General features: G+C 37.8%; 1 long non-coding RNA gene across 1 annotated transcript; it reads left to right on the top strand.

The window, feature by feature from the left end:
- The first annotated feature begins 1,003 nt into the window (after positions 1-1,003).
- Positions 1,004-25,550, top strand: LOC131706847 (uncharacterized). Its single transcript, XR_009310841.1, has 5 exons — positions 1,004-1,235; positions 2,600-2,755; positions 6,340-6,460; positions 21,676-21,821; positions 25,439-25,550. It is a non-coding gene; the product is annotated as an uncharacterized LOC131706847 (long non-coding RNA).
- The last annotated feature ends 942 nt before the right edge of the window (positions 25,551-26,492 follow it).

Here is a 26,492-nt window from a genome sequence, read left to right as displayed (position 1 = left end):
TATGCTAAAGTTATTTAAAATTGGATAGGAACAGGTCAACATGCCGGGCATGTTGTCCGTGTCCTCCTTTGTAAAAACCTGAATTTTTTTTTTTTTTTTTCTTCATCTATGATTTTGCCATTTGTGTTTCTTAGACATTTAACCTCCTCTTTGAATGTTCTCTTGCTGTTATAATATTGGAAAAACATTTTGGAATTGGTTTTAGCCCTGTTAGCAATATTGATTTCTATCTCTCTCTTGGCCTTTCTAACTTCCTTTTTGACTTGTGTTTGCAGTTCCAAGTACTCTTTCTGTGTACTTTGTTTTTAGTCCCTTTTAAACGCTCTGTAAAGTGCCATTTTTCGCTGAATACCCATTATTTGAATTTGCAGTAGATCATGTCATATTAACCCATTTCATGCAGTGAATCGGCAATTAAAGGTCGGTTAACACTTCGTACAGTTTTTGTAAGTATGTTACTCACTGTATTATGTGCATCTTATTTTTGTCTTTATTAATCAAGCTGTTTATTGCACGCAATGGGAAATGAAAGATGTTTTTTTTTTTCAATCGTGTTATGATGTCCTAGTTGTATTGTGTGTATCATTTTCATGCTCTGTATTCCTTCGGAACCCCGTGTTCCGGACGGTTTTGTCTATACGGCTGTTTATTGCACGGAATGGGCAGCAGTTAAAGGTCGGTTCGGTGGGTTTTTTCAAGTGTTATGTTGTTCCCACTTAGTTGTATTGTGTGTGTAATTTTCGTCGTCTTTGCACCTTGAGAACCCAGTGTTACGGGAGCTTTTTGGTGATAAATAACAGCGCGTTATTAATCGGTTCTGATTTGTTAAAATATTCTCATCATATGTCTAACGTTTTATGCTGTTTTTTTTAAGCAATTGAATTCATTAAAGTACCGTTCCGCCTCGTTCCGGCTTTTACCTCATCCCCTAATACTGTATTACTGTAATTAAGTCTGCTTCTCTTCAGCTGTGGTGTGTGGGGTTTTTTTTTTTTTGCGTCGGTACACCTATCATCAGTCCAGGGGCGTAGCTTCACCATAGAGAAAATGGTTCTTTGCACCCTTTAAGGGTTCTTTACAGCATTCAATGGTTTCATATAGAACCGTTTTCATTGTCAAGTCAAAGGGTTCTTTTAAAGAACCATTTTAAAACAGGCAGTTCATGTCTCGTGAGTCTCTGCCTCGAGAAAATCTCAATATAATTGTCAGAGGCGTTCCAGACTTGGAGGAAAGCGGTTGGTAATTAAATCCCTTTACACTTTATATATAGCCAATATTTTAATTTGCTGCTAGAAATAATAACGTTACCTATTGTTAGCCTAAGTTTTTACCACTCTTTATTAATGTATTTATACCAATGTATTCATTTCTTGTGTTCCTTTTAAGAATTAAGATTCTGTTTTATTTGTATTTATTGTTCTCCTGTACAGCGCTTTGAGGAAACTTAATGTTTAGCCGCTATATAAAAACAAAAATTGAATATTGTATATTCGAAAGAATTGCTAGCAAATATATTTAAATTGAATAAGTGTAAATAGTTCACGCAAATCAGAAAAGGTAAGATTGACACTAAAAGCCCTAAAGCGCAGATGAAAAAATCGAAAAAACGTCATAGGTGGAGTTTAGCGGGCCAAGAAAATCAAGCGGCGCCTGAGAAGAATGTTGTGATTTTCAAATTGAGAATTCTGACCGCCTTCCCTCCCTTCAAGTTAATACGAAACTCGATAACATCAGGTTACTGCCTATGAGGCAGATACAAGTGTTTATAGGATTTAGTAATTGATTATGTGAGCAAAAACAATATATATATATATATATATATATATATATATATATATATATATATATATATGACTGTACGAAATGAAACAGTAAGTTACGCGTGTCTGACACCATATCAATCGAACCTGTTTCGTGTACTGCTGCGTGCGTGAATGAATGTATGTTTCACTGGCAGACTTGCCTGCCTGCCTACGTGAGTGTCTGTGTGCGAGTGACGTCACCCACATAACGGTGATCGAGGCGCCAACGGGTGACAAGTGGACGGAGTCCGCAGCTCTGGAGTGGAGAGCGACAGAATGTGCTTTTGAAAGGAGGGTGACTGCAAAGAGGGAAGGATATTTGGGCGGGACTCAATTTATGGTGTCTGGGTAATTACGTCACAACACCTACCCCCAAGTACCAAAAACTAAGTTAAACTCCTTAAATACGAACTGTAAGGATTTCATTCAAACACAGCCATTCGTATATACAGTTACAGTACATAATATGTTTGACTATTTTTTCCTGAAGCTTTTCATGTCCACCCATAGCCTACATTCCGTGCCCCCGTTATGAGAACCGCTAATTAAAATAAGTTAAAAGCCAAACGCGTCACACATTGACCTGTAAATACATTTTAATTGGTGCTTTTGGTTTTCAACGACTTTTCTCCTCTCCTTTTTAACAATTTATTGTGACCTATGCATTTTGTTGTGGTACACATTTTAAGTGTGACTTTGAAACAATGTAATCAAACCCATTTCTGACACATTTTAAATGCTTTAGTTATTATACATTTATAAAATTTGTGACTCCATTTATTTATTCTTTTTTTCAGAGTCTTGCAGTCTTGAGTTGTAGGAGCTTTGCCCATGTTTCCACCTATGATGAGGACAGCCCTGCAAAATCAGCATGATAACTTAAATCTGCAAAAAGGACAAAGATAAACAGCCTTGCTCCAAGTGCTGTTTGACCATCTCAGTTCCTTCACAATGTAAGTTTAAATCCCGGATCCAACAGAATAGAGCTTTTGCAGTTATTTTTATCCACCCTCTTTCACCCTCCCACACAGCCAACCAACACCCCACAATAATATGTGAGAGCGACAAACGCACTCCAATCCCTGCAAAACGCACTCCAATCCCTGCAGAACACACTTTTCCCACACCAGGCGACCAACCATCGCCACACATCTGCAAGCCCCAAACCTCAACCTGCAATGCACGCTGATGATTGGACTAAAGCCAGACCCAGTCTCTAACACAGTTCCAATACACAGACATAGACTGTTCTACACAAACGCATAGGCAACTGTTTACAGTTATAAATATCCAAAGTCTCTGTCTTTTGACTGGGCCGCTATAATATTTTCTAGATTACAACATAAATGTTTGTGTATATTAATCATGTTGATTAAAGGGTACCCATCCCATAAGCAATATGTGTAGTTAGCATCGCTAGTGACACATTTCCCATTTCTTTCGAGAAAAAACTGGATCAGGCTATAAGTCAATTTATTTACTTTCCTACCCTTTTCCCACTGCCTTCAGAAGATGCTAACTAATGCATTTAAGTTAAATATTATTGCATAACATAACGTTTGACAACAAGCGATCATCAATCAAAAGGATACGTATTAGAACATAAGAAAGTTTGCAAATGAGAGGAGGCCATGCAGCCCATCTGGCTTGCTTGTTTGGTTGTTAGTAGCTTATTGATCCCAGAATCTCATCAAGCAGCTTCTTGAAGGATCCCAGGGTGTCAGCTTCAACAACATTACTGGGGAGTTGGTTCCAGACCCTCACAATTCTCTGCGTAAAAAAGCGCCTCCTATTTTCTGTTCTGAATGCCCCTTTATCTAATCTCCATTTGTGACCCATGATCCTTGTTTCTTTTTTTCAAGTCAAAGAAGTCCCCTTGGTTGACATTGTCTATACCTTTTAGGATTTTGAATGTTTGAATCAGATCGCTGCGTAGTCTTCTTTATTCAAGACTGAATAGATTCAATTCTTTTAGCCTGTCTGCATATGACATGCCTTTTAAACCCGGGATAATTCTGGTTGCTCTTCTTTGCACTCTTTCTAGAGCAGCAATATCCTTTTTGTAACAAAGTGACCAGAACTGAACACAATATTTGATTTAAATTCAACACTTTTCACAATATAGCCAAGCATCTTGTTGGGCTTTTTTTTTTTTTTTTTTTTTTTTTATATAACTTCCCCACATTGTCTAGTTGAAGACATTTCCGAGTCAACATAAACTCCTAGGTCTTTTTCATAGTTCCCTTCTTCAATTTAATTATCTCCCATATGATATTTATAATGCACATTTTATTGCCTGCATGCAATACTTTACATTTTTCTCTATTAAATTTCATTTGCCATGTGTCTGCCCAGTTCTGAATGCTGTCTAGATCATTTTGAATGACCTTTGCTGCTGCAACAGTGTTTGCCACTCCTCTGTCGTCTGCAAATTTAACAAGTTTGCTTACTATACCAGAATCTAAATCATTAATGTAGATTAGGAATAGCAGAGGACCTAATACTGATCCCTGTGATACACCACTGGTTACCTCGCTCCATTTTGAGGTTTCTCCTCTAATCAGTAATCAGTACCATGCTGACTGTCTCCTAGGATATTGTTACCATATAGGTAATTTTCCATTTTGGATCTTATTATAGTTTCCATAATTCTATATATAATAGAAGTCAGGCTTATTGGTCTGTAGTTACCTGGTTCGGCTTTGTCTCCCTTTTTGTGGATCGGTATTACGTTTGCTATTTTCCAGTCTGTCGGTACAACCTCTGTGTCAAGAGACTGTTGCATGAACTTGGTTAGCGGTTTGTAAATAACTTTTCATTTCTTTGAGTACTATTGGGAGGATCTCATCAGGCCCAAGGGATTTGTTTATTTTAAGAGCTTTTAGTCCCTTTAACACTTCTGCCTCTGTTATGCTAAAGTTATTTAAAACTGGATAGGAACAGGTCAACATGCCGGGCATGTTGTCCGTGTCCTCCTTTGTAAAAACCTGTGAAAAGTAATCATTTAATATATTTGCTATTTTTTTTTCTCTTCATCTATGATTTTGCCATTTGTGTCTCCTTAGACATTTAACCTCCTCTTTGAATGTTCTCTTGCTGTTATAATATTGGAAAAACATTTTGGAATTGGTTTTAGCCCCTTTAGCAATATTGATTTTTATCTCTCTTTTGGCCTTTCTAACTTATTTTTGACTTGTGTTTGCAGTTCCAAGTACTCTCTCTGTGTACTTTGTTTTTGGTCCCTTTTTTTTTTTAATTGATCTATTAAACCATTTTGGCCATTTTGTTTTAGATTTAGATTCGTCTACTTTTGGGATGTAATTGTTTTGCGCCTCTAGTACTTCATTTTTAAAAAACAGCCATCCTTTTTCTGTGGATGTTTTCTCTGTTTTACTCCAATCTACGTCTGTTAGTCTCTGTTTCATACCTTCATAGTTTCCTTTTCTAAAATTGTAAACCTTAGCTTTAGTCATTACTTTTGGGGTTTTAAAAAATACTTCAAATGAGACCATGTTGTGGTCTGAGTTTGCCAATGGCGCTCTGACCTCTGTTTTAGTTTTTCTGTCTTCATCATTTTTTGAAAAGACTAAATCAAGGCATGCCTCCCCTCTAGTCGGTGCCTTGACAAATTGCGTTAGGAAGCAGTCATTTGTCATTTCCACCATTTCAATTTCGTCCGTCGTGCCCCCCCATCGGGTTTTCCCATTTTATATGGGGGAACTTGAAATCCCCCGTTAGTATGGCTTCTCCTTTTCTACACGCATTTCGAATGTCATTGTATAACAGATTATTTTTCTCAGTGTCGGAATTTGGTGGTCTATAGCATACTCGTATTATTATTCTGCCCTTTGAATTTGTGTCCATTATTCTGACCCATATTGATTCTGCATTGTTTTCTTTGTCCTGATTTAACTCCTGGGCTTCAAGGCTATTTCTTATATATGGCGCTACCCCTCTGCCTCTTCTGTCCTGCGTGTCTTTCATTAACAGTTTGTACCCACGAATATTATATTCGTCTCCATCACTCTTAGACAACCAAGTTTCTGTAACACCTATCAGTTATAGTCAGTTATTTAAAAATAAAACTCTGATATCCTAATTTCTAGTCAACACCTCTCCAAAACCTATTCAAATTATGCAGATTTCTTCCAAAAAATGGGGTAGAGCAATATCTTAACCCCTATCTGGCCTGAAGGGTGGGGGTAGGAGTCGAACTCCACTCCTATTTTTTGTTTTGTCATCTCCTTGGACCTAGATAATCTGTTTGCCTCAGACTGTGATACGTTCAAAATCGCCCAGGCCAGAGAGGGTTATTGTGCCACAGGTACTTCATTTGCAATACATTTCTATTTCAATTCAGTTCATAAAAGTTTTTAAACAGAAATGAAGAACAACATTTTTTATCAGAAATGCATTGTGACAATGAATACTTTTCAATTTTGAGTAGCATACCTCCTATAAAGTTCTAATATTTGCACATCTGAACATACTGGTTTTATACTCTATTGCATTTGACGTATTTGTTCCTTCCTTGTAGGATGCACTGCATAAGTCTCTGAAGTCCAAAGAATAAAAGAAAGATTGTGTCAGGATCAGGGTGAAAGGGGAAATTGCCAATCCAAGAACCAGCAACTCTGAAGAGAACTTGCAGGACAGCTGTAAGTATATTATACTACACAAATATTTACAGTTTATTAACTGAACATTAGAATGCCATGGACGTGCAGAACGTTTAAACACTGGATACGTTTATGTAGTGTCACTTATTTTCTTTGCTTGCTTGCGACTGGAAACTGTAGGTCTGGACTGTTGAACACTTGTGGACACATTGTGAAGTTGAGAATGTATTCGTTTATTACAGTCAAGAGGTACCTAAGGTCTGACGTCACAGGAAATAGTTTACATTACAAACATGATTTAAATCAATTAAAACTATTAAAACAGAGCAAAGTAGCCAAGACTGAAAATGTATGGTGCTGAGTGAAGCAAGACAAATATCTTTTGCAGTTTGTAACAGTAGTTGCACATATACACTACAAATACAAAGTACACATGCATACAACCTACAAAAACAAACACACTGTACAATAACTGCAAAAACCGTTTCATTTGACAAAGTGCAAACAGAAACAAAAAAAATCCCCAAACAAAACTGTATTGCTTTTTTTTCTCTTTGCTGTATTGTAATCTCTTTCCTATATTGTGATAACTTGTTACCCAAGTCGCCCTGCATAAGGGCATCTGTCAAGCAAAACTTAAAAATCAGCTCCTGCTGCCTTCAAACCAAAATTTAAAATCTTAGCTGCGCTGAGAATACCTTGTATTCCGCTAAATATGTTTTGCTTTTGTTTTCACTACATTCTCTCAGGTACAGCTAAACAAAGATCATGCTGGCTGCAAAAAACGTAACAAGCAGACAAAAAGTTTTTTTAAAAAAAAAACAACCTTAAATGACACATTCAGCAACATTTTTCAATTTTTATAAATCATTTTAAATTGTTGACACACTAATGAAGTGCATTTCCATATTTGCTGCCCTTTAAAATTAACTCTTACATATGGGAGAAGTTAACAGCAAACCTTACCTTCAAATTATTAATACATTGTAACATGATGCATGCCACTGACTTAAGAACATAAGAAAGTTTACAAACAAGAGGAGGCTATTCAGCCCATCTTGCTCGTTTGGTTATTAGTAGCTTATTGATCCTAGAATCTCATCAAGCAGCTTCTTGAAGGATCCCAGGGTGTCAGCTTCAACAACATTACTGGGGAGTTCCAGACCCTCACAATTCTTTGTGTAAAAAAGTGCCTCCTATTTTCTGTTCTGAATGTCCCTTTATCTAATCTCCATTTGTGACCCCTGGTCCTTCTTTACTTTTTCAGGTCAAAGAAGTCCCCTGGGTTGACAATGTCTATACCTTTTAGGATTTTTAATGTATGAAACAGATCACCGCGTAGTCTTCTTTGTTCAAGACTGAATAGATTCAGTTCTTTTAGCCTGTCTGCATACAACATGCCTTTTGAACCTGGGATAATTCTGGTTGCTCATCTTTGCACTCTTTCTAGAGCAGCAATATCCTTTTTGTAACGAGGTGACCAGAACTGAACACAATATTCTAGGTGAGGTCTTACTAATGCATTGTAGAGTTTTAACATTACTTCCCTTGATTTAAATTCAACACTTCTCACAATGTATCCGAGCATCTTGTTAGCTTTTTTTATACCTTCCCCACATTGTCTAGATGAAGACATTTCAGAGTCAACATAAACTCCTAGGTCTTTTTCACAGTTCCCTTCTTCAATTTCACAATCTCCCATATGATATTTATAATGCACATTTTTATTGCCTGCCTGCATGCAAAAAAAAAAAAAAAATACATATTCTAAAGCGGTTTTAATCAGCCTATCGGTGCATCTGTACTGGCTTTTCTGTGACCTGCTGTACTGAGCGAAGCAGATGGGACAAAGTCAGTGCTGCATTGTTTTGAGTTGCTAAAATCTAGTTTTCAGCATTAGACATATAATACCAGAAATGGACGACAAATCAAGCAAATTATGGTGAAGCACAGAGAGGTCTGGCAAAGCACAGGGAAACATTATAAAGCACAGAGATACATTGTAAAGCACAGGCAGGTATGGTAAAGCACCTGGAAGCATTTTAAAGCACAGAGAGGTCAAGTAAAGCTTTGGAAAGCACAACAAATTATGGTAAAGCAGAGGGATACATTTTTGAGGATGCAACATCGACAATGGATAATTGCAAAGCATATGACATTGCTTATTTAGATTTCCAAAAAGCTTTTGACAAAGTTTTGCATAAGATTAATTCTCAAACTGAATGCAGCAGGGATTCAAGGAAATGCATGCACATGGATTAGGGAGTGGTTAATATGTAGAAAACAAAGTACTGATTAGAGGAGAAGCCTCAAAATGGAGCGAGGTAACCAGTGGTTAATGATTTCGATTCTGGTATAGTAAGCAAACTTGTTAAATTTGCAGACGACACAAAAATAGGAGGAGTGGCAAAGACTGCTGCTGCAGCAGCAAAGGTCATTCAAATTACAGTTTATTCTTCATTTCAGGATTTCAATCAATGGACAGGTCTGATTTGCACTATCACGATTGATGTATTTTTTGTATACAACTGTAAGTCGCCCTGGATAAGAACATAAGAAGAAGAGGCCATTCAGCCCATCTTGCTCGTTTGGTTGTTAATAGCTTATTGATCTCAGAAACTCATCAAGCAGCTTCTTGAATGATCCCTATCCCTATTCTCTATTTTACTCCAATCTACGTCTGGTAGTCTCTGTTTCATACCTTCATAGTTTGCTTTTCTAAAATTGTAAACCTTCGCTTTAGTCATTACTTTTGGGGTTTTAAAAAACACTTCAAATGAGACCATGTTGTGGTCTGAGTTTGCCAATGGCTCTCTGACCTCTGTTTTAGTTATTCTGTCTTCGTTATTTGAAAAGACTAAATCAAGGCATACCTCCACTCTCGTCGGTGCCTTAAGGGCGTCTGCTAAGAAATAAATCATAATAATAATAATTAAGGCGGAGAAAAATAAAACAGACGCGTGTTTCAGGAGATGCAGAGAGGAGACATTTAATAATAAATCAAGTACATCAGGACAAAGAGGAAAAAAAGTAAATTTTTAGAGAGCTCCTATTTTACTGTAGCCTTTTTAAAAAATGTATTTCTTAGATGCCCTTAGCCAGGGCGGCTTACAGTTGTTACAAAATATCACATTACATATAAAAGCAGTTAAAATTACAATAAAGTTAGTAGTAACAGCAAAATCAAATAGAGAAGATAAACCGTAAATAATTACATTTGAGAGCAAATGTTAATTAGGTACCCGCTTAATTTGCATAACACCCTTCATACTGTGTGAATCAGGGATTTTTGCTCAGAACAAGTCGGAAAGTTAAAATCCCGCCACAAAAGCGATCCCCGATGGTCAGAAAACCTTTAATATTAACAACTGACCTGATAATTGGCTTAATTAGACCCTTAAATTGTTTTTCAGCTCTAAACAGTTGCAGAGTTAAAGGTAGTGGACTGATAAAATGTTATAACTAACTTGAAATCTCCTACTTTAAAGCTGAAAACAAGTATAAACTGGCAATTAAAAATGATCTGTGAAATGAAGGGCATGTTAAACTGGCTATTAAAAATGATCCGTGAAATGAAGGGTCTAGTTAACTGGGAGTTAAGCTGGAATGAAAGCCAGCAGACACAGGAGGTGTTCATAAGACACTATAACATTTTGGTATGTCATCTTTTTGATCATTATAAAAAATGAAATGAAACAAATGAGAATAAGAGGTGAGCCAAGAATCCAAAAAGGAAACTAAAAGTTCAAACTCATGTGGCCAGTTTGGCAGAAAATGGGTTAAGTTAGAGTTCCCTCTGGTGGACGCACCCTGGATTTTATTTGTATAAACTGAGAACACCTGTGGCATTGGGGAAGCTTTGTTTGGAAGGATACCTCAGGTAAGCCATGTGCTTTAACTGTTTGAAAAGGTTTTAAATCTTTTTAAAACTGTGTGCTATGAATTAGATTAAGGAATATGTTTGTTGCATGCTGCTTGTGCTTTCTTGTTACAATATAATTTGATTTGCTTGGTGTTGATAATGTGGCTGTGTTTCATTTGTGTTTGGTTTTGATAGTGTATATTTATACTGATTTTGTGTGTTGCTTGTTTTCCCCCAGTTTGGCCACTATTGCTATTTCTTACCCCAATTGTAGTTTTGCACAAGTTTAGGCAGTTGCCTAGGTAGTAACAACTTGTTAAAAAAAACTTCAATCCGAGACACTCTGTAAACTATCCCATATCTGAAACAAATGATTTAAATGCATCAGATGTTGCTATGTTGAATAAAATAGAGAACCTGACCTTTTTTTAAAAAAAATAACTCTGTTTTGTTAATTACTCTACCAACCATATCACAAGTTAATATCCATGTTTATTTATCTGCGGCCAGGGTTCCAACAGAACAAAAACACGTCAACATATCTCCCCTGTGCTAACAGCCCTAAATGGGTTCCCGGTGTGGTCTACAAGTGGTTTCAAGGTCCTGCTGCTAACCTATGAAGCCCTGAAGGGCCCTTACGTTCCCAAGGGCTTTGAAGTAAAACACAGGTAGAGCATTCAGTTGTAGGGCCCTTGTACTGTGGAACGCTGTCCCTGGCTCTATTGAAAATGAATTTATGATCTATCGTTTCCATTCTTATGTGAGTCTTACTATTCTGCTGTTTCTATGGCTTGTACCGTTTTATTGATATTTTTAACTTTATGTTAAGCGCCTCTGCCATCAAAATGTTTTGATTTGAAATTTTCATTATTAAAAAGGTGTTCAAAGCAAAAAGAAAGAAAGAAATAAAACCGGTTTTCAGATAAGCAACTTTACCTTTTAATGGTTGCAACACGTCAATTTTAAAAAGTTGCTTAAACACATGAGTTCCATTACACGAGAGTAGATGTTAAAACTTCATGCTGATTTGAACTCGGCTCTCGCCAAGATAAGCACCAACTAAGACGTAGCTTTACAGTAAACTAATGTTATCCATCTGTGTCTCCATCCATTTGCGCTTCCTTCCATATGATGATGTAGATATCCTTCTGTCTGGTGTTGATGGCTGAAGTGTAATGCTGGCTCCAGGGACCGGCTTATTGCCTCCCTAGCGCATCAGCACACACAACGGCTGCGATGCTGGTTCCGGGGATCAACCGCAGTGCGGTCTCCCCAGCACATCAGCATGACGACAACCGTCTGGATTGAGCTAAGTAGGGTACATCTCTGGGGTCTTCAAGTGGGCACCTTCCATCCTCTGTGCCAGTCAGATAACTTCAGATAAGTTCTTCACTGTGCGACGCAACTCTTGGCCAAGGAGCTGAACTGAGACCAAGACCCCCTCTTCCATGCTGAACTTGCCCCATGATATCACCAATTCGAAGGGCAGCCTTTACATCCTCCACAGCTTTCTTTGCTGTCAACTTTCTTCCAGTTTTCAACACAGGTGCTGCCTCCCTTACGCATTTGTCGCGTGATCTACTAATGTCATTTCCAGTCTGACCTTGGCGCACTTAAACTCCTCGGTTAGAGCGGAGACTGGTAGCTGCAGTATTCTTTTACCATAAAGTCCCACTCTGCTGAGGCAGCGTGGAACTCCCAACCATTTCCTGATGTATGAACTGATTAAAGCTTCCAGCTTCTCTATTGTTGTCAAAGAAACCTCGTACACAGTCAGTGGCCACAGCAACCTCGACAGTAGACCAAACTGAAAGCACCAGAGTTTTAGTTTGCCTGGTTAAGCACTGCTGTCTATGCTCTTCAACCCTTCCACTGCTTGTTGTCTAACTTCTCCCACACAAACTGTGTCCTTTAGATCCTCGTCGTACCATCTCCCAAGACTCTTCACTGGCTTCTCAGACATTGTTGGTATTGCCTCACCTTTACCCAATTTGATGCCCTAATGATTACTTCCATTGCCATGGTAAAAGCCAGTGGAGAAATGGTGCATTAGCCAAATCCAGGAATGTCACATGGAGCTCCTTCCTCTCCTTTTTAGCCGATTTGAATTTCTTGCCAGATCACATTAATGTGTTCTAAGCATCCTGGGAAACCTGGAATGCCCGCTTTTTCTATTGAAGTGTCAATGAAGCAGTTCTTTTACAGTAAATTGATACAGCTAAATACAATAGCCTAATTACTTCTCAGGCACTGTAACAGGGAGAGATCTGGACTGGCCATCTGACGCAGGCACGATGCTGCAGGGAGGGGGCGGCAGTCCCGTGGGGTCGGCCTGTCAGTCATGGCGGTGACACGGAGAGGTGGGGAGGAGGGTGTGTGCGCTTTCCCCCTCTCTGAGTGGCTGGTAGGCGGGCTCTAATGGGATTGTGTGCCCTATAAAAATAACTCTGCTGTTTCCTCAGGTCTGCCCTTTTAAAGAAAAAAACCAAAAGACGTACTGGGAAGTACGGGAGCCGGGACCGAGAGAGAACCGGGACCAAAAAGAAAACGAGGAAAACAAAGAAAAGAAAGATAAAGAACGGAAAAACCTAACTGTAGTGGGGAACCCGTGGGCAGACCCCTTGTGTAGTGTGAGGGTAGACTGAGGAGACGGCCAGAGTAGGACGGAGACCCGGGCCGTGCGGCTAGCGACGGCTGGGGTAACGCTGCCGAGGTGCAGCACCTTTTCTTTTGTAGTTTTGTTATTGTGTTTTATTTTCCTGTTTTCTTTCACCTTTGGTTTTGGAAATATTGTTTGAGCACTTGTAAGTGCGCCCGCACTTGATCCGTACCGTACTGGTATGTCCCGTGGTTCTGTGTTACCATAGTTGGTACGCAGACCACGGTGAACAGCGCCCTCTGCGGGCTAAACATCGAAAGTACACCCAGCACAATAAAACTGGGCACCTGTGCGGTGCTTCAAATACACCTGCTGTTTCGTGTGTGTCAGTGAATCACCCACCCCCTCCCACACGTGGTGTCAGAAGTGGGATTCACTGGCATTGCCCATAAAGGCAGTGCACAAAATAAATCAACCCCCGAAGTAAATCATGGATGCCACACAGTTCACCGCCATGACTGACAGGCCGACCCCACGGGACTGCCGCCCCCTCCCTGCAGCATCGTGCCTGCGTCAGACGGCCAGTCCAGATCTCTCCCTGTTACAGGCACGTTTACAGAATTATTTTCACAAAAAGGAAAAGAATCCTTTGATTCAAATTTCCTAGAAAGATATAGGGTGTGTTCATAAACTCAATCTGACACTGAAAGAGCGTCCAAGGAATCTCCTTAGGTGCTTCAGAGCATTTTTTTTCTTTTAGTTTTTCAACAACCTAAAATGGTTTGAAAATGGAAGTCATCAGTGAGAAACACAATGATTGAAAACACCTTTGGTAATATTCAGTCTGACAGTGAGGACGAAAATGTAAGCTGGTCGTTTATGGAAAATGATAGTACTCATTTATAACCGATTATTTTGTTTTCGACTCAAGTCTAATACTGGGGATGGGGTAAAAGCCTGAACGGAACTTGAATGAATTCAATTGCTTTTAAAAACAGCATAAAAAGTTAGACATATGGGGAGAATATTTTAACAATCAGAACCGATTAATAACGCACTGTCATTTAACCTCATTACATTATTTGTTTATTTAGCAGACGCCTTTATCCAAGGCGACTTACAGAGACTAGGGTGTGTGAACAATGCATCAGCTGCGGAGTCACATACAATTACGTCTCACCTGAAAGTCGGAGCACAAGGAGGTTAAGTGACTTGCTCAGGGTCACACAATGAGTCAGTGGCTGAGGTGGGAGTTGAACCGGGAACGTCCTGGTTTCAAGTCCTTTTCTTAACCACTGGACCACACAGCCTCCTGTTCTGGGCCAAAACCCTTTTTATCACCAAAAAGGTCCTGGGAACACTGGGTTCCGAAGGTGCAAAGACGACGAACAATATACACACAATACAACTAAGTGGGAACAACATAACATTATTGGAAAAAACCCACCGAACCGACCGTTAACTGCTCATTCCGTGCAATAAACAGATGAATAGACAAAACCGTCCTGAGCACGGGGTTCCGAAGCTGCAAAGAGTATGACAATGATACACATAATACAACTAAGTGAGAACAACATAACACTATTGAAAGAACCCGCCTTTAACTGCCCATTCCGGGTAATAAAACTGTTTATTTTGTTTTTATATTATCTATCTATTTAATATTATTTTAGCAGAACCATATTGATTAACATAGTTTCTATCTTTTTCTTTATTGCAAAGGTCTAGAATTGCTGGTAGCCCCTAACTGTAACAGTTAGTATATATGTGATTTAAAAAATAACATGTATATATAGCTGCAACAATTTCACAACGTTTTTGTTCTTGCTTACAATGATAGTTTAAATGTATTTAACATATTCATATATACATATATTTCATACAAAATGTATACAATGCAATTTCAGTGCAAAGGCAAGCAAACACACAATTATGTAGTTTACAACATGTAAGGAAAAACGAGCAAACAAAGAAACAGTTTAGATTTTAATATTATGCAGGATGACTTCAAATACAGAAACCTTGATGCATTTCCCATTTAATTCAAAAAATGAATTTGTTTTTACATTGTGTGTCATATGCATAAATAAAATAAACACAAACATTTTCATAAACCGTTTTTATGTCTAATTTGGGAACCTCCTGCCTTGTCTAGTTGTGTGTGTCTGAATACGAGAGAAATGAAACAATGTATTCTTGCTCTAAATGAGTTGCTGCTATAGTAAACTATGTAACAGTGTAATGCCAGAGAGAACGACTGAACCCCTGAAACAATGTATCGAATTGAAGTATTTGGCTGTAACTAATAGACAGCACTAGTTTGTGCAATATGAGAATTGAAACGAAATTGTGTTTTAAATAAATTTGACTATTTTACATCCCTGCCATTTTTATTGTGTTTGTGTTGTATTTGGTCAAGACCTTATCCCCTGGCCCAAATAAAATAACCTGGTGATAACAACCTAAAATATTTAACTTAATTTTAAGGTAGTGCCTTCAGTGGCATAGGCGGCTACCATAAATTATATTTTAAACTCGGTTTAGCCCTCGCTACAGTGTGACCTCTATTGCTAATAAGTAGCGGAATGTTTAGTCACCAACGCGGTATTTACTGCTGAAGTCTAATTGAATATATGGCTTTCAAATGTGCAGCCATGCACAAAATCTGTGCGTTTTAGTCAATTTGCATGGCTTTTTTAGTATTAGAAGGTTCTATAGATCAGAACCCCTGTGGGTTCTTTGGGTGTTTTAGGGTTTCTTATTAATCCTTCAAGAGTTCAACGTTTTATTTATGGTTGATTAGCCTGCTGTTTAAAAAGGTTATTTGTATACTATTTGGAACCCCTGAAATACGGTTTCTTGGAATACTTTTTCAAGAGTGTAAGATTTTTAAACCTCACAAATGTTTTAGAATATTCCTGGAAGGTGTTAGTAATAAATCAGACACCTGATGCAAGTGTAGCCCATCAATCAACAAAACCTTTATTTAACTCCCAGTACAGTACCAAACAATATTAAGCCATAGCAGTCAAAACAAATGGTTATTACCCATTCTCAATGGGAATTTGGGTGCGGTCTGGAGTTTCTGCATCAAGCAGTTTTGCCTCTTAATAATTCATTATTATTATTATTATTATTATTATTATTATTATTATTATTATTATTAATTAGTCATTTTAGCAGACGCTTGTATCCAAAGCGATTTCCAGAGACTAGGGGTAAACTATGCATCACAGTCGCCTCCAATAGGACCTCGGTTTTACGTCTCAAGGACGGAGCACAAGGAGACAAAGTGATTTGCTCTGGGTCACACACAGTGCGAGTTGGGATTTGAACCAGGAACCACCTGGTATGAACAGGCCCACCGAGAGGATAGGGAAATTTCCCCGGGGTCCAACGCCTCGAAGCGGGTCCCTGATGAAGGGGAATTTACTGAATTGCTGGACATTGAGCAAGGGTGTGGAGAGTGATTGTGGGGTTATCTGGGGGGGTTTATTATTGGGCTTTGTCATGGCCGCTGGAATTTACAAATAACTTCAGTCTTTTATTTGCTCCGAGTTCCCGTTACCTTATTCTTATTAATTTAATAAACACTGGCTTGTGTTGTGTTGTAAAAAATAAATAAATCATAAATGCTCTGGCTCATTCGTACCCACAGGGGTTGTATCTTACATTAAAGGCTAATGAAACCCCAATCTCATCATGCCCAACACATAGGCCTACCACGTTAAAAATGAGATCCAGTTTAACAATCCGACCGACATTTCACTTGTTTACATTGCAATCTTAATAGCACACATTTACTGCTGCTTTTGCATCTCACTCTAAAAACAGTCTCATCAACAATAGCTTGTTAAAGTGAACAATCAACAATTTATATGTGGTTACACCGTCAACATTTTTAAAAGTACACACACATGTTTCTTATGACTCTTTTAAAATATGTACATCTAGTAATATGGACAAATTCTCTATCATTAGTGATGCATGGACCAAGAAGAAGCACATGGGAACTGAGGAGCAAGCTGATGTTCTCTAACCCATATATTCTCATCATTCAGTCTACAACAACATCCATTGTACCACAAACTTACCAACACAAGCTTGAATGATTGTCAACGCTAAGCACATTCAGCAGAGAAATGAGTACAGAGTTCCCAGCATACTGCATGGACTATTAAACTGATTGATTATTAAAAAGTACAAATACAGAATCTTACATGTGGTTTCAAACAGCACCAGATAAACGGTTCCACATCTAAGACATAGAACAGTTTTTGCTCCATTTTGTTTTCCTGAAAGTATAACGCATAGCTGAAATTTGCTTCTAGTGCTTAATTACTAAAAACAAGATCTGGTCAATAACATGATATTCTCTGTTGTCACTGAATTTGTAGGCAAATGTAGTGTTATGATCCAGTACAATATTAACATACTAATCAGTGGCTCTTTGCAGGTGTTCTATCAAGGCTGAAAAGTACAGTTTGTAATCAACTAGCATAAGAACATAAAGTTTACAAACGAGTGGAGGCCATTCAGCCCATCTTGCTCGTTTGGTTGTTAGTAGCTTATTGAGCAGCTTCTTGAAGGATCCCAGGGTGTCAGCTTCAACAACATTACTGGGGAGTTGGTTCCAGACCCTCACAATTCTCTGTGTAAAAAAAGTGCCTCCTATTTTCTGTTCTGAATGCCTCTTTAATCTAATCTCCATTTGTGACCCCTGGTCCTTGTTTCTTTTTGCAGGTCAAAAAAAGTCATTTGTATTATGACTCGGAACACCAATCATGATGAAGACGTTATATTTTTGACCGCGTTGCCATAGTAACCAAATGAACAGCGCTGATAAAAGTATGAATTCATAGTGTGAAATACTGTAAGAAATGAAATGTCTATTTTTTTCAGGTCAAAGAAGTCCCCTGGGTCGACATTCTGTATACCTTTTAGAATTTTGACTGTTTGAATCAGATCAGCGAGTAGTCGTCTTTGTTAAAGACTGAATAGATTCAATTGTTTTAGCCTGTCTGCATACGACATGCCTTTTAAGCCCGGGATAATTCTGGTTGCTCTTCTTTGCACTCTTTCTAGAGCAACAATATCCTTTATGTAACGAGGTGACCAGAACTGAACACAATATTCTAGGTGAGGTCTTACTAATGCATTGTAGAGTTTTAACATTACTTCCCTTGATTTAAATTCAACACTTTTCACAATATATCCGAGCATCTTGTTGGCCTTTTTTATAGCTTCCCCACATTGTCTAGAGAAGACATTTCTGAGTCAACATAAACTCCTAGGTCTTTTTCATAGTTCCCTTCTTCAATTTCATTATCTCCCATATGATATTTATAATGCACATTTTTTATTTCCTACATGCAATACTTTGCACTTTAATCTATTAAATTTCATTTGCCATGTGTCTGCCCAGTTCTGAATGCTGTCTACATCATTTTAAATGACCTTTGCTGCGCAACAGTGTTTGCCACTCCTCCTATTTTTGTGTCGTCTGCAAATTTAACAAGTTTGCTTGCTATACCAGAATCAAAATCATTAATGTAGATTAGGGATAGCAGAGGACCTAATACTGATCCCTGTGGTACATTTTGAGGTTTCTCCTCTTATCAATACTTTCTGTTTTCTACTTGTTAACCACTCCCTAATCCATGTGCATGCATTTCCTTGAATCCGTACTGCGTTCAGTTTGAGAATTAATCTTTTATGCGGGACTTTGTCAAAAGCTTTCTGGAAATCTAAATAAACCATCAATTATCCATTTTCAATGTTGCATCCTCAAAAAAGTCAAGTAGGTTAGTTAGACACAATCTCCCTTAACTAAAACCATGCTGACTGTCTCCCAGGATATTGTTACCATATAGGTAATTTTCCATTTTATAGCTTATTATAGTTTCCATAAGTTTACATATAATAGAAGTCAGGCTTATTGGTCTGTAGTTACCTGGTTTGGTTTTGTCTCCTTTTTGTGGATCGGTATTACGTTTGCTATTTTCCAGTCTGTCGGTACAACCTCTGTGTCAAGAGACTGTTGCATGAACTTGGTTAGCGGTTTGTAAATAACTTTTCATTTCTTTGAGTACTATTGGGAGGATCTCATCAGGCCCAAGGGATTTGTTTATTTTAAGAGCTCCTAGTCCCTTTAACACTTCTTCCTCTGTTATGCTAAAGTTATTTAAAATTGGATAGGAACAGGTCAACATGCCGGGCATGTTGTCCGTGTCCTCCTTTGTAAAAACCTGAAAATTTTTATTTTTTTTTCTTCATCTATGATTTTGCCATTTGTGTTTCTTAGACATTTAACCTCCTCTTTGAATGTTCTCTTGCTGTTATAATATTGGAAAAACATTTTCGAATTGGTTTTAGCCCCGTTAGCAATATTGATTTCTATCTCTCTCTTGGCCTTTCTAACTTCCTTTTTGACTTGTGTTTGCAGTTCCAAGTACTCTTTCTGTGTACTTTGTTTTTAGTCCCTTTTAAACGCTCTGTAAAGTGCCATTTTTCGCTGAGTACCCATTATTTGAATTTGCAGTAGATCATGTCATATTAACCCATTTCATGCAGTGAATCGGCAATTAAAGGTCGGTTAACACTTCGGACAGTTTTTGTAAGTATGTTACTCACTGTATTATGTGCATCTTATTTTTGTCTTTATTAATCAAGCTGTTTATTGCACGCAATGGGAAATGAAAGATGTTTTTTTTTTTTTTCAATCGTGTTATGATGTCCTAGTTGTATTGTGTGTATCATTTTCATGCTCTGTATTCCTTCGGAACCCCGTGTTCAGGACGGTTTTGTCTATACGGCTGTTTATTGCACGGAATGGGCAGCAGTTAAAGGTCGGTTCGGTGGGTTTTTTCAAGTGTTATGTTGTTCCCACTTAGTTGTATTGTGTGTGTAATTTTCGTCGTCTTTGCACCTTGAGAACCCAGTGTTACGGGAGCTTTTTGGTGATAAATAACAGCGCGTTATTAATCGGTTCTGATTTGTTAAAATATTCTCATCATATGTCTAACGTTTTATGCTGTTTTTTTTAAGCAATTGAATTCATTAAAGTACCGTTCCGCCTCGTTCCGGCTTTTACCTCATCCCCTAATACTGTATTACTGTAATTAAGTCTGCTTCTCTTCAGCTGTGGTGTGTGGGTTTTTTTTTTTTTTGCGTCGGTACACCTATCATCAGTCCAGGGGCGTAGCTTCACCATAGAGAAAATGGTTCTTTGCTCCCTTTAAGGGTTCTTTACAGCATTCAATGGTTTCACATAGAACCGTTTTCATTGTCAAGTCAAAGGGTTCTTTTAAAGAACCATTTTAAAACAGGCAGTTCATGTCTCGTGAGTCTCTGCCTCGAGAAAATCTCAATATAATTGTCAGAGGCGTTCCAGACTTGGAGGAAAGCGGTTGGTAATTAAATCCCTTTACACTTTATATATAGCCAATATTTTAATTTGCTGCTAGAAATAATAACGTTACCTATTGTTAGCCTAAGTTTTTCCACTCTTTATTAATGTATTTATACCAATGTATTCATTTCTTGTGTTCCTTTTAAGAATTAAGATTCTGTTTTATTTGTATTTATTGTTCTCCTGTACAGCGCTTTGAGGAAACTTCATGTTTAGCCGCTATATAAAAACAAAAATTGAATATTGTATATTCGAAAGAATTGCTAGCAAATATATTTAAATTGAATAAGTGTAAATAGTTCACGCAAATCAGAAAAGGTAAGATTGACACTAAAAGCCCTAAAGCGCAGATGAAAAAATCGAAAAAACGTCATAGGTGGAGTTTAGCGGGCCAAGAAAATCAAGCGGCGCCTGAGAAGAATGTTGTGATTTTCAAATTGAGAATTCTGACCGCCTTCCCTCCCTTCAAGTTAATACGAAACTCGATAACATCAGGTTACTGCCTATGAGGCAGATACAAGTGTTTATAGGATTTAGTAATTGATTATGTGAGCAAAAACAATATATATATATATATATATATATATATATATATATATATATATATATATATATATATATATATATGACTGTACGAAATGAAACAGTAAGTTACGCGTGTCTGACACCATATCAATCGAACCTGTTTCGTGTACTGCTGCGTGCGTGAATGAATGTATGTTTCACTGGCAGACTTGCCTGCCTGCCTACGTGAGTGTCTGTGTGCGAGTGACGTCGCCCACATAACGGTGATCGAGGCGCCAACGGGTGACAAGTGGACGGAGTCCGCAGCTCTGGAGTGGAGAGCGACAGAATGTGCTTTTGAAAGGAGGGTGACTGCAAAGAGGGAAGGATATTTGGGCGCGACTCAATTTATGGTGTCTGGGTAATTACGTCACAACACCCACCCCCAAGTACCAAAAACTAAGTTAAACTCCTTAAATAAGAACTGTAAGGATTTCATTCAAACACAGCCATTCGTATATACAGTTACAGTACATAATATGTTTGACTATTTTTTCCTGAAGCTTTTCATGTCCACCCATAGCCTACATTCCGTGCCCCCGTTATGAGAACCGCTAATTAAAATAAGTTAAAAGCCAAACGCGTCACACATTGACCTGTAAATACATTTTAATTGGTGCTTTTGGTTTTCAATGACTTTTCTCCTCTCCTTTTTAACAATTTATTGTGACCTATGCATTTTGTTGTGGTACACATTTTAAGTGTGACTTTGAAACAATGTAATCAAACCCATTTCTGACACATTTTAAATGCTTTAGTTATTATACATTTATAAAATTTGTGACTCCATTTATTTATTCTTTTTTTTTGTCTTGCAGTCTTGAGTTGTAGGAGCTTTGCCCATGTTTCCACCTATGATGAGGACAGCCCTGCAAAATCAGCATGATAACTTAAATCTGCAAAAAGGACAAAGATAAACAGCCTTGCTCCAAGTGCTGTTTGACCATCTCAGTTCCTTCACAATGTAAGTTTAAATCCCGGATCCAACAGAATAGAGCTTTTGCAGTTACTTTTATCCACCCTCTTTCACCCTCCCACACAGCCAACCAACACCCCACAATAATATGTGAGAGCGACAAACGCACTCCAATCCCTGCAAAACGCACTCCAATCCCTGCAGAACACACTTTTCCCACACCAGGCGACCAACCATCGCCACACATCTGCAAGCCCCAAACCTCAACCTGCAATGCACGCTGATGATTGGACTAAAGCCAGACCCAGTCTCTAACACAGTTCCAACACACAGACATAGACTGTTCTACAAAAACGCATAGGCAACTGTTTACAGTTATAAATATCCAAAGTCTCTGTCTTTTGACTGGGCCGCTATAATATTTTCTAGATTACAACAGAAATGTTTGTGTATATTAATCATGTTGATTATTAAAGGGTACCCATCCCATAAGCAATATGTGTAGTTGTTAGCATCGCTAGTGTCACATTTCCCATTTCTTCGAGAAAAAACTGGATCAGGCTATAAGTCAATTTATTTACTTTCCTACCCTTTTCCCACTGCCTTCAGAAGATGCTAACTAATGCATTTAAGTTAAATATTATTGCATAACATAACGTTTGACAACAAGCGATCATCAATCAAAATGATACGTATTGGAACATAAGAAAGTTTACAAATGAGAGGAGGCCATGCAGCCCATCTGGCTTGTTTGGTTGTTAGTAGCTTATTGATCCCAGAATCTCATCAAGCAGCTTCTTGAAGGATCCCAGGGTGTCAGCTTCAACAACATTACTGGGGAGTTGGTTCCAGACCCTCACAATTCTCTGTGTAAAAATGTGCCTCCTATTTTCTGTTCTGAATGCCCCTTTATCTAATCTCCATTTGTGACCCCTTGGCCTTGTTTCTTTTTTTCAAGTCAAAGAAGTCCCCTTGGTTGACATTGTCTATACCTTTTAGGATTTTGAATGTTTGAATCAGATCGCTGCGTAGTCTTCTTTATTCAAGACTGAATAGATTCAATTCTTTTAGCCTGTCTGCATATGACATGCCTTTTAAACCCGGGATAATTCTGGTTGCTCTTCTTTGCACTCTTTCTAGAGCAGCAATATCCTTTTTGTAACAAAGTGACCAGAACTTAACACAATATTTGATTTAAATTCAACACTTTTCACAATATAGCCAAGCATCTTGTTGGCCTTTTTTTTTTTTTTTTTTTTTTTTTTTTTTATAGCTTCCCCACATTGTCTAGATGAAGACATTTCCGAGTCAACATAAACTCCTAGGTCTTTTTCATAGTTCCCTTCTTCAATTTAATTATCTCCCATATGATATTTATAATGCACATTTTTATTGCCTGCATGCAATACTTTACATTTTTCTCTATTAAATTTCATTTGTCATGTGTCTGCCCAGTTCTGAATGCTGTCTAGATCATTTTGAATGACCTTTGCTGCTGCAACAGTGTTTGCCACTCCTCTGTCGTCTGCAAATTTAACAAGTTTGCTTACTATACCAGAATCTAAATCATTAATGTAGATTAGGAATAGCAGAGGACCTAATACTGATCCCTGTGGTACACCACTAGTTACCTCGCTCCATTTTGAGGTTTCTCCTCTAATCAGTAATCCGTACCATGCTGACTGTCTCCTAGGATATTGTTACCATATAGGTAATTTTCCATTTTGGATCTTATTATAGTTTCCATAATTCTATATATAATAGAAGTCAGGCTTATTGGTCTGTAGTTACCTGGTTCGGCTTTGTCTCCCTTTTTGTGGATCGGTATTACGTTTGCTATTTTCCACTCTGTCAGTACAACCTCTGTGTCAAGAGACTGTTGCATGAACTTGGTTAGCGGTTTGTAAATACATTATTTTATTTCTTTGAGTACTATTGGGAGGATCTCATCAGGCCCAAGGGATTTGTTTATTTTAAGAGCTCCTAGTCCCTTTAACACTTCTACCTCTGTTATGCTAAAGTTATTTAAAATTGGATAGGAACAGGTCAACATGCCGGGCATGTTGTCCGTGTCCTCCTTTGTAAAAACCTGTGAAAAGTAATCATTTAATATATTTGCTATTTTTTTTTTCTTCATCTATGATTTTGCCATTTGTCTCTTAGACATTTAACCTCCTCTTTGAATGTTCTCTTGCTGTTATAATATTGGAAAAACATTTTGGAATTGGTTTTAGCCCCTTTAGAAATATTGATTTCTATCGCTCTTTTGGCCTTTTTAACTTATTTCTGACTTGTGTTTGCAGTTCCAAGTACTCTTTCTGTGTACTTTGTTTTTGGTCCCTTTTAAACGCTCTGTAATGTGCCTTTTTTCGCTGAATATTTTTTTTAATTGATCTATTAAACCATTTTGGCCATTCTGTTTTAGATTTAGGTTCGTCTACTTTTGGGATGTAATTGTTTTGCGCCTCTAGTACTTCATTTTTAAAAAAAACAGCCATCCTTTTTCTGTGGATGTTTTCTCTATTTTACTTCAATCTACATCTGTTAGTATCTGTTTCATACCTTCATAGTTTGCTTTTCTAAAATTGTAAACCTTAGCTTTAGTCATTACTTTTGGGGTTTTAAAAAATACTTCAAATGAGACCATGTTGTGGTCTGAGTTTGCCAATGGCGCTCTGACCTCTGTTTTAGTTTTTCTGTCTTCATCATTATTTGAAAAGACTAAATCAAGGCATGCCTCCCCTCTAGTCGGTGCCTTGACAAATTGCGTTAGGAAGCAGTCATTTGTCATTCCCACCATTTCAATTTCGTCCGTTGTGCCCCCCATCGGGTTTTCCCATTTTATATGGGGGAACTTGAAATCCCGTTAGTATGGTTTCTCCTTTTCTACACGCATTTCGAATGTCATTGTATAACAGATTATTTTTCTCAGCGTCTGAATTTGGCGGTCTATAGCATGCTCGTATTATTATTCTGCCCTTTGAATTTGTGTCCATTATTCTGACCCATATTGATTCTGCATTATCTTTGTCCTGATTTAACTCCTGGGCTTCAAGGCTATTTCTTATATATGGCGCTATCCCTCCGCCTCTTCTGTCCTGCTTGTCTTTCCTATACAGTGTGTACCCACTAATATTATATTCGTCTCCATCACTCTTAGACAACCAAGTTTCTGTAACACCTATCGGTTATAGTCAGTTATTTAAAAATAAAACACTGATATCCTAATTTCTAGTCAACACCTCTCCAAAACCTATTCAAATTATGCAGATTTCTTCCAAAAAATGGGGTAGAGCAATATCTTAACCCCTATCTGGCCTGGAGGGTGGGGGTAGGAGTCGAACTCCACTCCTATTTTTTGTTTTGTCATCTCCTTGGACCTAGATAATCTGTTTGCAGCAGACTGTGATACGTTCAAAATCGCCCAGGCCAGAGAGGGTTATTGTGCCACAGGTACTTCATTTGCAATACATTTCTATTTCAATTCAGTTCATAAAAGTTTTTAAACAGAAATGAAGAACAACATTTTTATCAGAAATGCATTGTCACAATGCATACTTTTCAATTTTGAGTAGCATACCTCCTATAAAGTTCTATTATTTGCACATCTGAACATACTGGTTTTATACTCTATTGCATTTGACGTATTTGTTCCTTCCTTGTAGGATGCACTGCATGAGTCTCTGAAGTCCAAAGAATAAAAGAAAGATTGTGTCAGGATCAGAGTGAAAGGGGAAATTGACAATCCAAGAACCAGCAACTCTGAAGAGAACTTGCAGGAGAGCTGTAAGTATATTATACTACACAAATATTTAGTGTATTAACTGAACATTAGAATGCCATGGACGTGCAGAACATTTAAACACTGGATACGTTTATGTATTGTCACTTATTTTCTTTGCTTGCTTGCGACTGGAAACTGTAGGTCTGGACTGTTGAACACTTCTGGACACATTGTGAAGTTGAGAATGTATTTGTTTATTACAGTCAAGAGGTATCTTAGGTCTGACGTCACTGGAAATAGTTTACATTACAAACATGATTTAAATGAATTAAAACTATTAAAACAGAGCAAAGTAGCCAAGACTGAAAATGTATGGTGCCGAGTGAAGCAAGGCGAATATCTTTTGCAATTTGTAACAGTAGTTGCACATATACACTACAAATACAAAGCACACATGCATACAACCTACAAAAACAAACACACTGTGCAAAACAAAACTGTATTGTTTGTTTTTCTTTGCTGTATTGTAATCTTTGCTATATTGTGATAACTTGTTACCCAAGTCGCCCTGCATGAGGGCGTCTGTCAAGCAAAAATTAATCATGCTAAGCTCCTGCTGCCTTCACACCAAAATTAAAATCTTAGCTGTGCTGAGAATACCTTGTTTCCCGCTAAATATGGCTGCTTTCGTTTTCACTGCATTCTCTCAGGTACAGCTAAACAAAGATTGTGCTGGCTGCAAAAAACGTAACAAGCAGACAAAAAGATTTTTTTTAAAAACAACCTTAAGTGACACATTCAGCAACATTTTTCAAGTTTTATAAACCTTTTTAAATTGTTGACACGCTAATGAAAAGGAACGTGTAATTTCCATATTTGCTGCCCTTTAAAATTAAATCTCATATACGGGAGAAGTTAACAGCAAACCTTACCTTCAAATTATTAATACATTGTAACATGATACATGCCACTGACTTAAGAACATAAGAAAGTTT

The sequence above is a fragment of the Acipenser ruthenus genome, chromosome 37 (assembly GCF_902713425.1).
Source record: "Acipenser ruthenus chromosome 37, fAciRut3.2 maternal haplotype, whole genome shotgun sequence".
Taxonomy (NCBI): domain Eukaryota; kingdom Metazoa; phylum Chordata; class Actinopteri; order Acipenseriformes; family Acipenseridae; genus Acipenser; species Acipenser ruthenus.
This window is presented reverse-complemented; position numbering and strand designations above follow the sequence as displayed.